The sequence below is a fragment of the Haliaeetus albicilla genome, chromosome 14, assembly GCF_947461875.1.
Source record: "Haliaeetus albicilla chromosome 14, bHalAlb1.1, whole genome shotgun sequence".
Classification (NCBI taxonomy): domain Eukaryota; kingdom Metazoa; phylum Chordata; class Aves; order Accipitriformes; family Accipitridae; genus Haliaeetus; species Haliaeetus albicilla.
The window spans coordinates 33,263,408-33,278,599 of NC_091496.1; the positions used below are offsets into that span (position 1 = coordinate 33,263,408).

Here is a 15,192-nt window from a genome sequence, read left to right on the forward strand (position 1 = left end):
AAGCTGGTGTACTTTGAGCTTTCTCATCAACTCCTAAAGAACACCTTTAGGTCATTTCACGTAACCAGAACAATCAATGGAGAAAATCCCTCTGGAGTGATGGAGGACAAAATTAATCCCTGAGGTTTTACAGAAAAAAGTCTTGAGCCTTGAGATCATTTATTTATTTATTAGATAATACTATTTCATGATAGGAATGGGAAGATACCCAGTGAGACTAGTTTGAGGATGGCATGCTCTTGGGAGGCAGGTGGCAAGCAGGAGGGTCATTCGGTAAGAGAGTGGTAGATAGTCCAGGGCAATAGATTTCTCTGCCTTAGAGGCTGGGGCAAGAGCTTGAGCCTGGCATTGTTGACGGCATTTGAATTTGCAGTCTGTCAACTGCTGCCCATACATACAAAAGTCTTTCTTTGTGGAACTGGGACCTAAGTTCATTTTTCAGCCTGTTAGTCTCTGCCAGCCTGATCTTAAAAGCACCCTGTTCAGGCCAGAAAGGCATATGCATATGAAATATTTAATCCTATGTTTATGCATAGGATACGTGCATCGACAAAAATGCCTGCAAAAATGCAAAACAAAAATGCAAATGCACCTGTCATTTATCTATAAACTTGTTTTCTTGTACTAGCATGAGACTTGTGGCTATCACTTTTTAGTGTGCTATTAAAAAATTCACCATTGAAAATAAACTAATCACTAATGTAATTTTACAAATTTTAATCCCTCGAGTCATTTATTTTTCCAAAGGCCTACATGCCTCTTTTTCTACTTGTAAGAGGGCTTAATATAAGTACTCCGTGACACAGGAAATCAAACACTCATTTGCTGTTTTTATGCTACATTGGTTGTTTTACTGAAACAGCTAGCAAATTGTCATTTTTCTGATCATTTTCATCAATTCTATGCACCAGATTGCAAGTAACAGCTCCAAATACGTCCTGTTTACTATCATTGGTAATTGCCAGCATATTTTTGGTAATTGTGTAGTCAGAAATGGAAAAAACAATTTTACTAAAAATGGCAGAAATATTACTTTCCAATACTGACTGGGAGTGTTGTGCTGTGGTTAAAGAACTGAGACTGAAGAATGTGATTCTGCAGTCAGTCATTCCATTGCCTGATGACTAACTTGCCGGCAAATTCTGTGTGTCAATTGTTGGCAGGATTGTCCCAGATCTTTCATGGTCTTATTTTTGTAGTGGAAATGATTGACAGTAGCCAAGCCAGGGATAGATAGCTTTACAACATAGGATTCAAGAGCTGTTCAAATTTATGTCCTACATTATTGGAACCCAAAAGTTTCATGGTTGCTGGGATGGGTCTAGGCTTGGTGAAGAAACAGTGTCCGAGGTATCTGGCACAGATACTACATTCGATAGTGCTCATCACCTTCCCGTTTATACTCCTAGTACAGAAGAAGCCCCAATGAATCAACATTTGATAGATCATCAGTCAGAGCAAGGAGAAAACTCAGAGTCTTCTCATGCTAATCTAAATCTAATTGCTGTCTGCTGAATACAGGATTACAACATAGTTTAAACCTGTTAGCCTATTAGCTGAACTGAAGATTTCACATCATGAATCAGTTTAACTTCATTGCATTTCATTTGTCAATTGGAAAAAAATAGCAAGCGTCCAGCCTAACTCCAAGTCCGTATGTGCAAACCTCAGCATAAGAAGCACAAGGATGAGCAATGGATAGATGTCAGGCCTGGGTCATAAGAACGAAAGCTGTGTTTTGTGGTACTACATCAAAGTTACTATGCCTGCCTCTCAGGAGGCCGAGGCATTTTAGGTTAGCTGCCTGTGAGCCGAAGTTAAGTACATGCAGATGGCATTGTGGTCTGCTGAGAAAACACGCTGCCTTGTGTTGATGCCAGTTTAGAGATTACTTTGCTGCCTTCCAACATTGCTGCATTGTGGACCAAAGGTGCTCAAAGACTCATATGAAGTCTCTTCACATATTTACCAAATAAAATAGTAAAGCTTATAAATTCCTAAGCAACTCTTCCATTGTTTCTCTAGCAGACATCAGAGATTCACATGACAGCTCTGGATTCTGTGTATTTTTAAGATATCTTAATTACTCGTGAAAGTGAAAAATCTAGAGACTCGTCTAATTAGGAGTACTTTCAGAATTAAGAACTTTAGTTAGTATCTATTTTCTGCTTGTCTCTCAAGCACATAACACTGGGGTCTTCTTAGACCTGAACTTTCTGCCCCCAGAAGTTGTGTCTTTAGTCTGTCTTGGCTTGGTTCTTGCCCTGATTACTTGAACAGCTGTTTGGATTCTCTTTCGAACACTTCAGGAACAAATGGTCAATGTGAGATGTCCTAGGATGTATTCTAATATCTAGCTTAAAGAGGTAACTTTCTCTAATCGAGGGATAATCTACCTGTCAGTGTCAACCTTCATTTGTGTTGAAGGAACTGTAAACAAGTACTTTTAAGCTCTGAACTGGATCTCCATTCTTTTGCAACTATACATTAGTAGATCCATATACTGAGCTTATTTCAACCTCATGCTGTCATTTTTAGTATTTTATCATTTCCACACTTCTGTCTTCCATCAAGGTCTGTCTCTTTCTAGAACTTGTTTCACTCATGTCTGACTGTCTATATTCTTGTTTCATTTTCCCATCAAAAACGATCAGATTTTTCAAAGCTGATAAGAGTCTTTATTAAACTTTGTTTTTCTGTGCATAGGATTCAGGAGGTCCTATTACAAACTAAAAATGCCTGTACATACTGTATTTTTACATGAGAAATACTTCATACTAGACCCAAGGTCGTACCAATTTTAGCTAATCTAGAGCTGTAATCATATTTCATCTGTTATAAAGCATTTTAGCCAATATACACAGAGGAGCTGCAATTTTAATAGAAGTGTTTACAGATATTACTGGTTTTCAAGCATATATATAGATTTATGTTTATATGCTTATATAAAGAAACCTAAAAAATTCTGTTCCAATTTTTCAGCCAACTGATAGGGACATTTTCTTGAGATTCCTATTTATGTGACAAGGTAAATCAGGGAATCTATGTTCCAGCTTTATGCATTACATGTATGCCGAGCATCACCACTTGTATTTGTCATTTATGCTTGAAGTTTTACCACATTAACTCTGCTAGATAATAGTTAAGCCAGCAGCATGCCTTCTAGGTTAATATGTTCCTAGGGTAAAATGCAAGTGCATCAGAACTTGCTTAGTTTTCCACAGACTGTCTTTCAAACTGGAGGTGGAATGGAGTCATCAGGTACAGTGTCACAGTGCTCTCATATAATCAGGCTACTCAGTCATGGGCTGAGCAATTTTAAAATACATTTTTCTGAACAAGGATTTAGGATTAACAATGAGAATTCAGAGGCATTGAAAGTGGAGTCTAGGGACAGGTTCAAAGATGACCTATTGTAGTCAAGGCAGGGAGGATGAGACTTTAGTAAAGCAGAAAGTATATATTTGCTATAGAGGTGATATATCTTAAACATAAAGTAAATTAACTGTAAATCTGTATTTACTTTACCTATTGCAATAGTGGATATCCAGTAAATAGCATATCTTTATCTTTTCCCACATAAAGTGAATTTTGTTGTCTCATACCCCTTGAGAATATGTAGTTATTGTTTGAGAACACTAATAGTCTGACTGAATTTTTGCCTTCTCTTTGCAGCTGTAAAGCAAAGGTTGGGGTTTTTTTAAGTCCTTCTGTTTATGCTTAGTCATTGGAGAGCTTTTTGTTTCTCATTTATCAATAAAAATTTCTAGAAAGTATTAAGACAAGGTGATACGGGCTCTGGAGGGGAGACTTACATTTTCCCAAAATATGATGTTTCCCTCCTTGTGCTGAGAGAGCAAGGCAAGGAGCTGGAGCTCAGCCAAATGGTCTGCTCAGAAAAGCCCAAATGGTAATGCTCCTGGGTTATGTTAATATCATAAGGGAAACATATTTAAACGTAGACAGGATGAATGAAATAAAGGTGATTTTAAATTGTACTTTATAGCTAATTCAAGCACGTAAATATAATCTGCATTCAATTTCCTGAGAACTCTAGGGGAAAAAGCAGAATTACTTTGTCCACCCTCACACCCCCCCCCAAACACCTGATCTGGCTGAAGAAAAGGGACAACTTGACAAAACAGTCAGAAGAGAAGGGATAAATACAATACTAAAACTAGTGTTTTATTTTTTAGAGGCAAAAAGCTCAAAGCTTAAGGCAAATTAAGACAGTCCTGTTATATATTCCCCATGGCATTATGCTAAATGTAAAACAGCTTACCAGCTTCATTGGAAGCTGCTTACCAACATTATTAGTACAGAATTTTGCAGTTCTTGGAGAATATTCATTATGGCTTTGTAAAGAAAGAAAGAATTTAAGATACCGACTCTAAACCCTTCAAAAGTTATGGAATGAGAAACGGCCAAAGCCTAAGTAAGATGTTGAGAAGTCAACTGGTTTTCAACTAAATACCAGCCAGTTTTCAAGAGAAGGTGCACAATCTTATGCAAAACACTGATTAAAATGCTTAATCAAGTAAGCCGAGATGACAAACAAGACCAGCTGTAGACCAAAGATTGTACCATATCAGCTGTGCACACAGTATGGCTCAGCCTTGAGAAATGTCCACATGAGAAGTAATAATTGACCAAAAATTGTTGTTCAAAAGAGAATCTGATAAAAAAATCTGCTTCACACCATGTTGATAAAGCAGCATTTTTTAATTTGTAACATCTGAACTTTTAAGAAAAGCACTTTCCCTTTCATCTAAAGTTGGTCTCCTTGAGATTTTTCTCCTTTGTTCTTTTTTAAAGAATATATTGGTTTTCTCAACAGTGTGTCTTATGAATATGTATAAGGTAAAAGTACATTTTAATGAGTGACCATTAGCTGACTTCATATGGCTTTGTGTGTAGACAGTAGATAAAGAATAAACATGTCAAACAAATGGCAAATAACTGTGCAACTATGATCTAATGTTATTTGCTTTCTTCTAAATTATAACAGTCCTGCTTCCCCATGGGATGAATGTTTGCAGACGAATAGTGATGCATATGAAGCCAGGAAAGAAAACCTGAAAAAAACTTGATTCTTTCTTTTTGTAAGAGAGACTCCATTTCAAATGAAAATATAGCATAGGCACAGACTTTATAATACAGAAGACTGAAAAACAGCTGTATATTAAGGACTGTGTTCTCAAGTGTGCTTAAAAGTGGAGTGAATTTCCTTCCATTCTCTTTGAATGTTCTGTTTGCCCAGATGTCCTGGCATTCTTTGACCCCTTACTGAACCAAAGCAACAAAAATACGAAGTTCTGCCTACACTCAGGTAACTAAGCATTTTGGTTAGACTGCTATTTTCTATAGCCAAGGGGATGCAAGAAAGCAATGTTACTACCAATCATTTCTATCCATCCTTGACTTCCCATCCTGCAAAGCCTGGGATCTACTTACTGTCAAATTGGCTGTGGAACATCTTTCAGCACAAGTCCAGAAGGAAGTGTGAATAACAGCAGTTTCTCTCAGCTCTCATCTTGCTGTACATCCATTTCGAAAACACTCTCTAGCAACCCAACTAGTACTTAAGAATTCTTCACAAACCATTATACGCTGTGTGTCTTCAATAGTCTTCCCAAACAAGGATCAGTATGAGACATCTTCAGTTGTATCCATTAATGTTTAATAACCAGCTTTCCACTTTGGTGTTTATTATACAAAAAGATATCAATATTCTCAGTCGTTAACAATTGTAATATTATGTCTTGACTCTGCGGTAGCAGGAGTTTTATCTAAAAGCCAAAGTTTGGTGTTTTGTGTGACTGTAAGAGTGTCTTATCTTCCACTTCATTTCAAGGCGTCATATTTGGTGGGTAGTCTTTGAAAACACAAACCTTAAAACCTCCATGCAAATAAAAGGAAACTTAATGATATTATCTTTCTTAATTTGGTATATCTGAGCTGAGCCAATCACACCATTTTAAGGGAATAGCAATATCACTGTGCTTGAAACCCTAAAGGCCTCCAATATTATGATTCTTTAATAGAGACAACTTAAGTGGTGATCTCAATTTTCTGAATAATTAATCCCAAAAGTTCCTTATTCAGGGAATAGGGACATACTTAATTTTGCGTTCCTCTTTCAGCACTGAGAATACCTTGAATAATCCCAATACAGTTTAAGAGTAATCATTATTTCTCTACTTTCTGAAAAGACACTACATTCCTTTTGTGCATTTTTTATGGGTATTTTTACATTTTAAGTATAATTTGAGGTGCTAAAAAATTGACTGTCTGAATGTTCTTGAAGAACACAATCAGACACAAAAAATAGTTGGCTGACTTTTTCAAAGCAAAATATTTGTTATTCAGAATAGCAGGTGACTCTCCAGAGCTTGGAGATTTTCTTCTGTTGAAGTGGAACTGGTACAAACCACCTTCCACTGAGTACATTCTGTGTACACTCTTTATTATTCTGAAAATAAGACCAAAGTAATTTATTTTAAAGGGGATTGGACAAAACTGACCATGCTTGCACCTCAAGTGCAGAATTGCATGGAAAATGTGATCAAATAGAAGGATTTCTAAATTATTGATGGATTATGTTCTCAATGTGGTTGTAGCTTCAGTATAAAAGGGTAATTAAAAACAATTAATGATGTTGCCCATAAGTCTGGCAAAGGACCAGGAGCTGAGCAGAAAACTCTTTTAGTTGTATAATCCCCTGTAGTATGATAAAGAAAATACTGTAAAGTACCATGGGAAGGTTTTTCAGAAGTGCTTCATTAATTTTTGCAGTTTGTTTTCTGTTAACAGTTTTCGTTTTCAAGTCAGTATTTCTAGAAACTATGAGAAACTTATTTTGCACAGACTTGTTCTCGTTCTCTGCTTCGAATGGAAATATAGTCTTAAGGTAGCTGTGTTTGCTATGAGTGCAGAACAGCAAAGGCCACATAAAGGAAGTTTCAAGTTCCCATTTACTTACTCTGAAGCTACGGCTTCTCTGTGCCAGTTATCGTAAAGAAGTGAAATAGATTGAAACCCCCCTGACCTGTCAGTACATTACAGCTCTGAATCAACTGGAAAAGCAGCACAGTGTCAGCAGCGTGGAGATGGATTTTCATTTAATTAGGCTCTTTGTTCTGGCAAGAGGAAGCAGACGGGTGGGTGTCTCAGCAGAGTGGCCTGTGTGCCTCCCGCACGTCGCTGGGGACCTCCCAGCGTTCAGCTGGTTCTCCTGTGGCTTACGTGCCACAGGAGACGTGTGAGAGAGTGGTGGAAGACAGAGGGTAGACATCAGAGCTTGAAATCGTATCCTTCGTTTTTATTGGAATTGATTAATTCATTTTTACCAGGTTCTGCGTGATGTAGACACCAACAGAGATTTTTGGAAGATGTGCTTATGCTACTTATATTTACTGTAGTTCACGTTTGCTGTTGATCTAGAACACATTGTGTAAAGTGAAAACAATTCCCAACAGTCAAGTGGCAAAACACACCCATTATATCTCACATTCATTCAGTCTTCTCCACAAGATGATACCTCCTCAGTAGTCACTAAGTGGAAGTTAAATAGAGGAGAAAGCAGCAACCTCCCAGATTATTCATTAGTAATACGCTGTTGTCACAAATTATTGTCAGAAATGTTTCTTCTTCTTCTTTCACTCCCTCACCTGCCATAGAATCACCCTAACACTATGTCCTCACTGCAAGTGTTGCCTATGCATTTGCTGGGCTTCCGTCATCCATTAGCTCACCAAGTATAATTTAAAGGTATTAGTGGGAAGGGGAAAGGCAGATGAAAAGGCACCAAGTGGCATATGTGTTGTCATTTATGGACACCAACCTTTTTCTGAAGGGCAAGAACTTCAAAACTACAATTGTCGGAACAGCAAATGCTGACCTTCTGGCACATCAAAACATAGACTACACAGAAGAAGTTGCACTGACAGTTTACAAGTCTAACTGTAAGTCTCTGAGGGCATCATGATACAAATAAAAATGATGCCGCTGCCCAAGAGTAATAGTTAATGGCCCATGCTGAAAGCTGTCTGCATCTGTCACGGCACGTGAATACATGCAAGGCTACCGAGATGGAGATGTTGAGAGAAGACAGGCCTGAAATGAAATTCGGTCAATAGAAACCTTTGTCTTGTGAACACATCTTGCATGGGACTCCTTTGTGTCTTGGGAATTGACATCTGACTTTCTTTAAATACACGCCTAAGCTGGTAGCATGCCCCACAGCAGGTACTCTGGTAAGCTGCCTGTTTGCAAAGTCCAGAAGAACTGACTTTAGAGACATAAGCAGTCCTTGTCAATATATCCAGAACTGTTGGTGATCTAGCCAGAGCAGCTTGGCATCTATGTTGTATTAAACCAAATCAAACCAGATTTTTTCTCAGTTTTCCGTTGCTGCTGACAGTGACCTTCTTGAGCTCTGTGTCCTTTATAAGATCAGTCAATTGAACTTGTTGTCTGTGACCTGCAGGCACATTCAGACATCAGAATTTTGCTTAGGTTACGATAATCTCAAAGAATGAATCAGACCTTAATTACTATGTGCCACCACTTGGTGTACAGTTTCATATGTGATAAAACAAAGACTCCTATGTTTCTGTGAGAGCTGGGAGCCTGGAACCTGTACATTGCTGTAGTTTGGAGGTAAATGGGGAAATGCTTGCATTCCTGCATTGTTCTAATACATTATGGATCCCACCCTAACTTAAAAACTACTACTTGCATTTTGCATAAAAATTCCCTTTCAGCTTGAACGCATTTTGAACCTTCTGTCCTTTCCATCAAGGTAGCAGAAGCCACCTATATGCTAATCACATGCTGGCTCAATTCTTTCTTCAGTGCTTTGCTTTGTAGCTAGGTCTACAAGATTGATAGGCTGAAAGAAAGGATAAATTGTGAAAGAGTCTGATTCTGTAGCTACAGGAGGTGGGGAGTCCTGAAGGCTGATTCTTAGCCTAGGCAATTGGTGTGTCTTTTGCATTAAAGCCAGCGGATAAAGCCTATAACACTGGTTAAACTTAAAGCATTGGTAGGTCCGAGACTAAAAATGGGCCTTCCCATTTGATTGCTTTAAGCAATAGTCTACTGTGCAAAAGCAAAACAGTGATCTTTGGCATCGTTCCCTGGAGAGCTCTGCATTTTTAATCTCAAAAATACAGAAACACATCCTGTGGAAAGCTGAGTCAAGCACCTAGGTAAGTACCTCCGTATCTGGTATTTGTATTGGCAGACTCCGCTCACCAGATTGGATCACCCTTTTGTGATATGACTTCTCCATTCCCTACAGTCCTTTGCTTGCTCCCTTCCAGGACCTGCCCAAGGAACCTGGATTCTCTAAGTTTGTTTGTCCAAATCAGCCCACCGTGGCTGTGAATATGGCCCTTCGCCTGTGCCAAACTCTCATGTCTTATGAGCCATCACGTATGTATTTCATCAAGTGAGTTAATGACACTTTGATGAGAAACACTAAGAAATGTACGGCAGCTAGGTTGGATTCACGTTACCAGACTTCCGGCGTCAGCGGTGTGAACATCTGAGCAGGCCCTGGTTTAGAGTGAGGAGCAATAGGTACATCTTTACAACAGAACCTATTTTAAAATGAATTGCGCTCCTGAAACGCCTTTTTCTTTTCGCTGACTATAAAAAGAATCTACGTTGGTCTAGATGCTTATGGTATACGTGCACCAAACATGGCATCGCTTCTGTCTCTGGCCTTTTACCAAAACCACTAAGCTCCCTGAATGAGTAAAGCAAAGTCTCCTGCCATGTCAGCCTAAGATGGAGCTGAGTTGAATGCCTTCAATAAAAATCATGGTGTGGCTTTATGTCTCACACTTTGCCTGTAATACGCGATATTCCCCAGACCTCTGCTCCTGCATTTATAACACTAATAAGGAAGCAGTAAAGCAAGAAAAAAAAGTCTTCTGAAACGTGGTCTCAATGGTTATATAAACAGCAAGTGTTTGCCACATGGCAGCCAGTGTATTTTGTTGCACATATACAGTGATTTGTGTGCACAGTAGGGACTTGAAACATGGTAGGAAATGAGATGGCACAGCTTAGAATTTTTTTGCAGAAGCCCTACTTCAGTTGTCCAATTGTTCCTAAACAGTTATTTGTATTTGTGAAGTGTCAAGGAATTTCCAGTTAAAAGAAAATTATTATTCTTTTCTGTTTATTTTAGATGTTGTTTGTTTTTTTAAACAGAACTTACTCAGGAATTATTTGTGCTGGTGTTGAAATACAAATTATAATTTCCAGAATAACTTGAATAGACCTAAAATAGTTGCAGACCAGATTTCTCCCTAACTCACCTTTTGATATCTAAAGTTTTTCACCACAAATTGATTGTGGGCTAGACACTGGTTTTATGGAGCGTTCTGTCCTAACTCAATTTGGAAATTGAAAGGAAGTGCTGGCAGGGGCGGCTTTTCTAAAGTTGAGCCTAAAGTGTGTATATTTTTAGTTGTTCTTCTCTTGTTGAGTTCTTATCCCTGCATGGCTTGTGACTATGGCAGAAACTGCTATGATAATATTCAAAAAACAAATCAAGATCTGCTGGCTAAAAAAGAAAAGGCTTTTTGCTTCCTCAATGGGTGAAGAAATAAATTTGCACAGATCAGTAAAGATGGCAATAATTAATGTAAGCCCTCTCAGTGTTTGTACAAAAGAAGTTCTTTACCTGGTTTTGGTGGCAATTCAGTGTAAGACAGTGCGTGTGTGCAAATGCTGTGGATCAGGAGAATAATAGATCATAAGAGCAACACTCTGGAAACATTTTATTGGTGGGAAATGTGCAAATGCACAAAATAATACTGGGGGCTGTTGCGGAAGGAACAAAAGTGAACCATAATATTATGTATCACTAATACTGATCACTGAATTGTGACAGCAAATTAATGTTGTTTTTCAGGATTTACCTATTGTTAAAACAATACGTGTTGGTAAGACAAGAACAATGCTGGCTCTGGTTAAAATTAGAAAAAAATTAAGAGTAGATTGAAGGGTCCATATGTTGTCTCTGCGATTGCTGTCACTTTTAAAATGCAAATATTAAAAGAATTTTTTACAATTAAATTGAAGGAGAAATAACCTAACATGAGCTTGATTGTTTTCAGTGTGGGAATGAAACTATATTAGGAATGTTCAAAAATGTAGAAAGCAGACAAAACTACTTTAGAATCTAGCAGCGTATTTACAGCTGACTTAATATTTAGCTTGAAAAATATCATCCCCCTTATAGATCAGTAAGCCTAAGTGCAAATATTTGTTACATTTGTTTTCAAATATTTGTACATTTTGTATATTCCCAAATGCAGCAGAGTGGATTAAAATAAATTAACAGTTATTTCTGAAGGATGTGTAACGAAGTTTTCAACACTTCTGCTCAACTGCCAAAACAATTTCATAATTAAAGGAGGCATTTCGTATTATCATTGTGTAAGCCATGGAAGTGTTGAGGTATGATCCACAGAAGACAGTTTTCTCCTTAACATCCAGATGAAAAAAGCATAAAAGCATTATCCATATAGGTTATTTTTGTACCTCAAGTGAACAGCTCTGCAGTTTTTAAAGTTCTCAAAGAAGATGAAGACAAAAATGATGGATAGAAGCTTTTAATGACTGAATACTAAATATTTCCCTGGTTTGGTATATGATTACCATGATGTAGTATAGTGCTTGAAGACGGAGCTATGATAAAGAATTGATGTGTAGTTAGTGGGACACCTATATATAGCTCTTACCTAAAAGCACATAACAGCAAAGCAAAGAGAGTGTATGCACTCAGTGGTATACATTTGCTCTCATTGACTTCACAGTCTGACTTCAGGAAACATAATTACTTTAACCTTATGTAGCCCCACTCTGGAAAAAAAATGCATACTTTTCAGAAACACATAAGCAGCGTTGAGTCTTTGCAAAAGATGTCAACGGGTTCTTTTGATGAGGAACGTTGTGCTGCACAAAACTAAGGAACGTGCATGCACCTGCCCTGGGAAACTGCCCTCGGACCTGCCCTGACACTATGGCATCCTTACAATTTCTGAAAACTTTTAGAATTTATGATACTCATTCTTATCAATTAAATTCCTCAGTTGCAGGACTGAAAATAACGTTTCTTGTGTAAAGAGTTTGGGGAGAGTGGAAAAGTGCTGCTTATGAACTACTTAAAGGCTGACTTTCAAATTAATTTAATTTAGTGCTACTTATGAAGATGTTTATGATTTAAAATAAGATATTTTGAAATTGCAAAATGATAAAAATAGAAAAAATGAACAGTTATAATATTTGAGTCATGTATGTGACAGTGGTAGATATATGTATTTTGCCAAATGCAGAGTTATTCAGACTACTCCATTTTCCAGCAATAGCACCATGACGTCTTGTCCTCCTGGCTGAGTAGTTGCGTATGAACAACTTCCTTACTGATATAAGCTGTTGGAGTCCTACTGTCCATTAGACCTTTCACTGCTCATTAGTGTATCAAAACAATAAAAAAGATTTCAGAGTTCACCATTTGGTTTGTATTTCCAGGCTTTTCTTGTGGATCTTGGCTTCTTCTACATTCTGTTTAATTCTGGAGGGCTGCTCTTACACTGTTTTGATGTGAAAAACGCAATGAAAATCTCCACTTAGGGCTGGTCTCCACTTAATGAATGCTACAGCATGGAATACGTCGCATCCTAGAGAGCTTGTCCAGAGTCCATTTCTCTTTCAGGATGCGGTTTCTGCAGGAGCTTATGTGGAGAAGTGCTGCTATGAAACTATTCGATGTACTTTTATACTTCTAGGTTTCTAAAATGCCATTTGGCAGATGAGAACAGCTTGGCCAGCAGCCCATGCCGCATTGGTTTTCCAGGAATGATCTGTTTGCACTCTGAAGATGACAGCATAGTTCCTGCTAGTGAAGAATTTGGAAGATACTTTGAAGGCATGACCAAAGTATTAGGTCATTTTCTTCTTTTTTTAAAGAAAGTTCCACTTGCCGTTAGCTTATTAATAGAAAAGATACTTAGCCTTACCTGAAACTCCCGCTGCAGACGTTGCCTCTGCTGGGAAGGATCCTGTGATGTACAACGTAGCATCGTTTGACATGACTGTCTAGGGAGGAGAGATCTAAAGTATGTGCAGAGCATCCTGAGCAATATGCTCAAAGAGCAGCTACACGGAAGGAATAAATGATCCTTAAGGTGTCTTACTGCTAGACTTAGTATATCTCAGGATTTTAGGTATCTTACTGTTTTGTTGGGGTTTGGGGGAATTTTTTATGATTTTGCTTTCTGCACTTGTTGTCTCTGTAAGTTACTTGCTCTGAATATGACTTTGAATACTGGGTTCTTTCTTCTATGTCATATGACATCATTTTTGAAATGATTGTAGGGTATCATATCAAAAGCAATAATCTATTTTTCTGTAACAAAAATGGGAATGATAACATTTTGCTATTAATTTATTATAAGTTATCTTCATAGTTAATGTGAAATGAATAATAGGAGTAGTTAATAAAGTCATATTTTTACAGGGGAGAGTGAAATCTAAGATTCCATAATATATACAAGGCATGCTAATTTTTAATGAAAATATTTTGCTGTGGCATTCGTGTAACTTAAGAAGTCAGACAATGTGTATTATGCAGTTTTGGTTCTGCACTTTAATACAGTGTAACCATTTCTCTCATGAGACACTAAATAAAATGAAAGAGTATACAGTCACTGTACGTAGGGGCCATTCCTTTCTGTATTGAAGCAGTGTAATTAATTGATTAAAGTATATTGCATCTCTTAGTTCAAGACAAAAATACATTACTTAATTACATTGTAAGTGGCTTTCCCTATTTTATCTTGATTATGTAAGATGCATGCATACAGAGAATTGCTGAAGTGATCAATTATTTTTTATTCCGGAGTATCAGCAGTGTTTTCAAATACAGTCCTGTGAAACAGAGTGAAATGTTTGCTGGCCAGCAATCGCATTGTGAAATACAAAGAGAGAGCAAAAAATACACACTCACACATCTCTTTATACTAAGTTGTGCAAATTAAATTAAAATTTGTAATTTTTTCTATTTCTAAAAACATCATTCTAACAGCAGCAATGAGGTTTTGATGTTCGTATCTCAAACTTATTTGCACTATGACAGTGTCGAGTGCTTTTCTCCTGTGAGCCGTTTTCCACAGTGACTGTCCTTGACCAAACCAGAAAATGAATTTGATTTCTCTAATGCAAAAGGTAATTGGATTTCTCTTTATGGAATGCATCCCTTTAATGACTGTCTCTGCTTCAGCCAATTTAGCTGCAACCGACCTGACATTGATCTGGTGATATGACTTTAAATAAATGCCAAAGCTAGGAGATGAAAGACCAACTGTCTGATATCAGAAAGAACATTTCCTGCCTCGTCTTGCCATTTTCCTTGGAAAATGTCTCCTTCTGGAATGTCATTTTTATGAAACATGCGACTCTAATAATTGGTCATAGAGCAGCAGATTGCATCCTTCTACCAAATACAATAAGTATTTCCTAGAAAGTGTCTGGAGAAAATATTTTGAAAATTGAATAAAACCTCTCGAAATATCTGTTCTTCTTTGCAAAAATTCATTACTACATAGACTCTTCCTAAGAGAAAAAGGTGTTACTAAAGTAGTGGATTAAATCTTTACAGATGTCTTGTTCAGCATTAAATATTTATCAAAATATTTATTTAGATAAGAGGGATTTTACAAAAAAGTATCCCAGCATGCTGGTCTGAGAAAAGATTACCTACATAAAACAAATAGTAAAGATGGTATTTCAGGATATAATCTGTCCTTTCTTCAGGCTAGGCATAATGAAATCATAAAATCCTAGAATGTGTTTTTCTATTTATTTAACATATTCATTATCCTTTGGACCCAGCCCTTCAGACTAATATGCTGAGCACTTTTAACCCCAAATGGACTTGGACTTTAGAAGTCGAATGTAGTTTATATGTAGCTTTAATTTAATCATGGGCCATGTGTTCTTTTTGATAAACACTGTTAATGCTGTTGATTGAAAGTGGTAGCTCACACTCTGGATGGTAAACTGGATTTTAAAAACTCTATATATCAAAATAAATGTAGTGGAAAACTTGTCTTCAATTTGAAGTTATTTCCTTCTGAAATCTTATTAAGGATTATTTTCAGACTAATCAAA

General features: G+C 37.3%; 1 protein-coding gene across 6 annotated transcripts in view; it reads left to right on the forward strand.

The window, feature by feature from the left end:
- TMEM117 (transmembrane protein 117) overlaps positions 1-15,192 on the forward strand; it is a 237,662-nt gene that overhangs the window by 141,630 nt on the left and 80,840 nt on the right. The window lies entirely within an intron of this gene.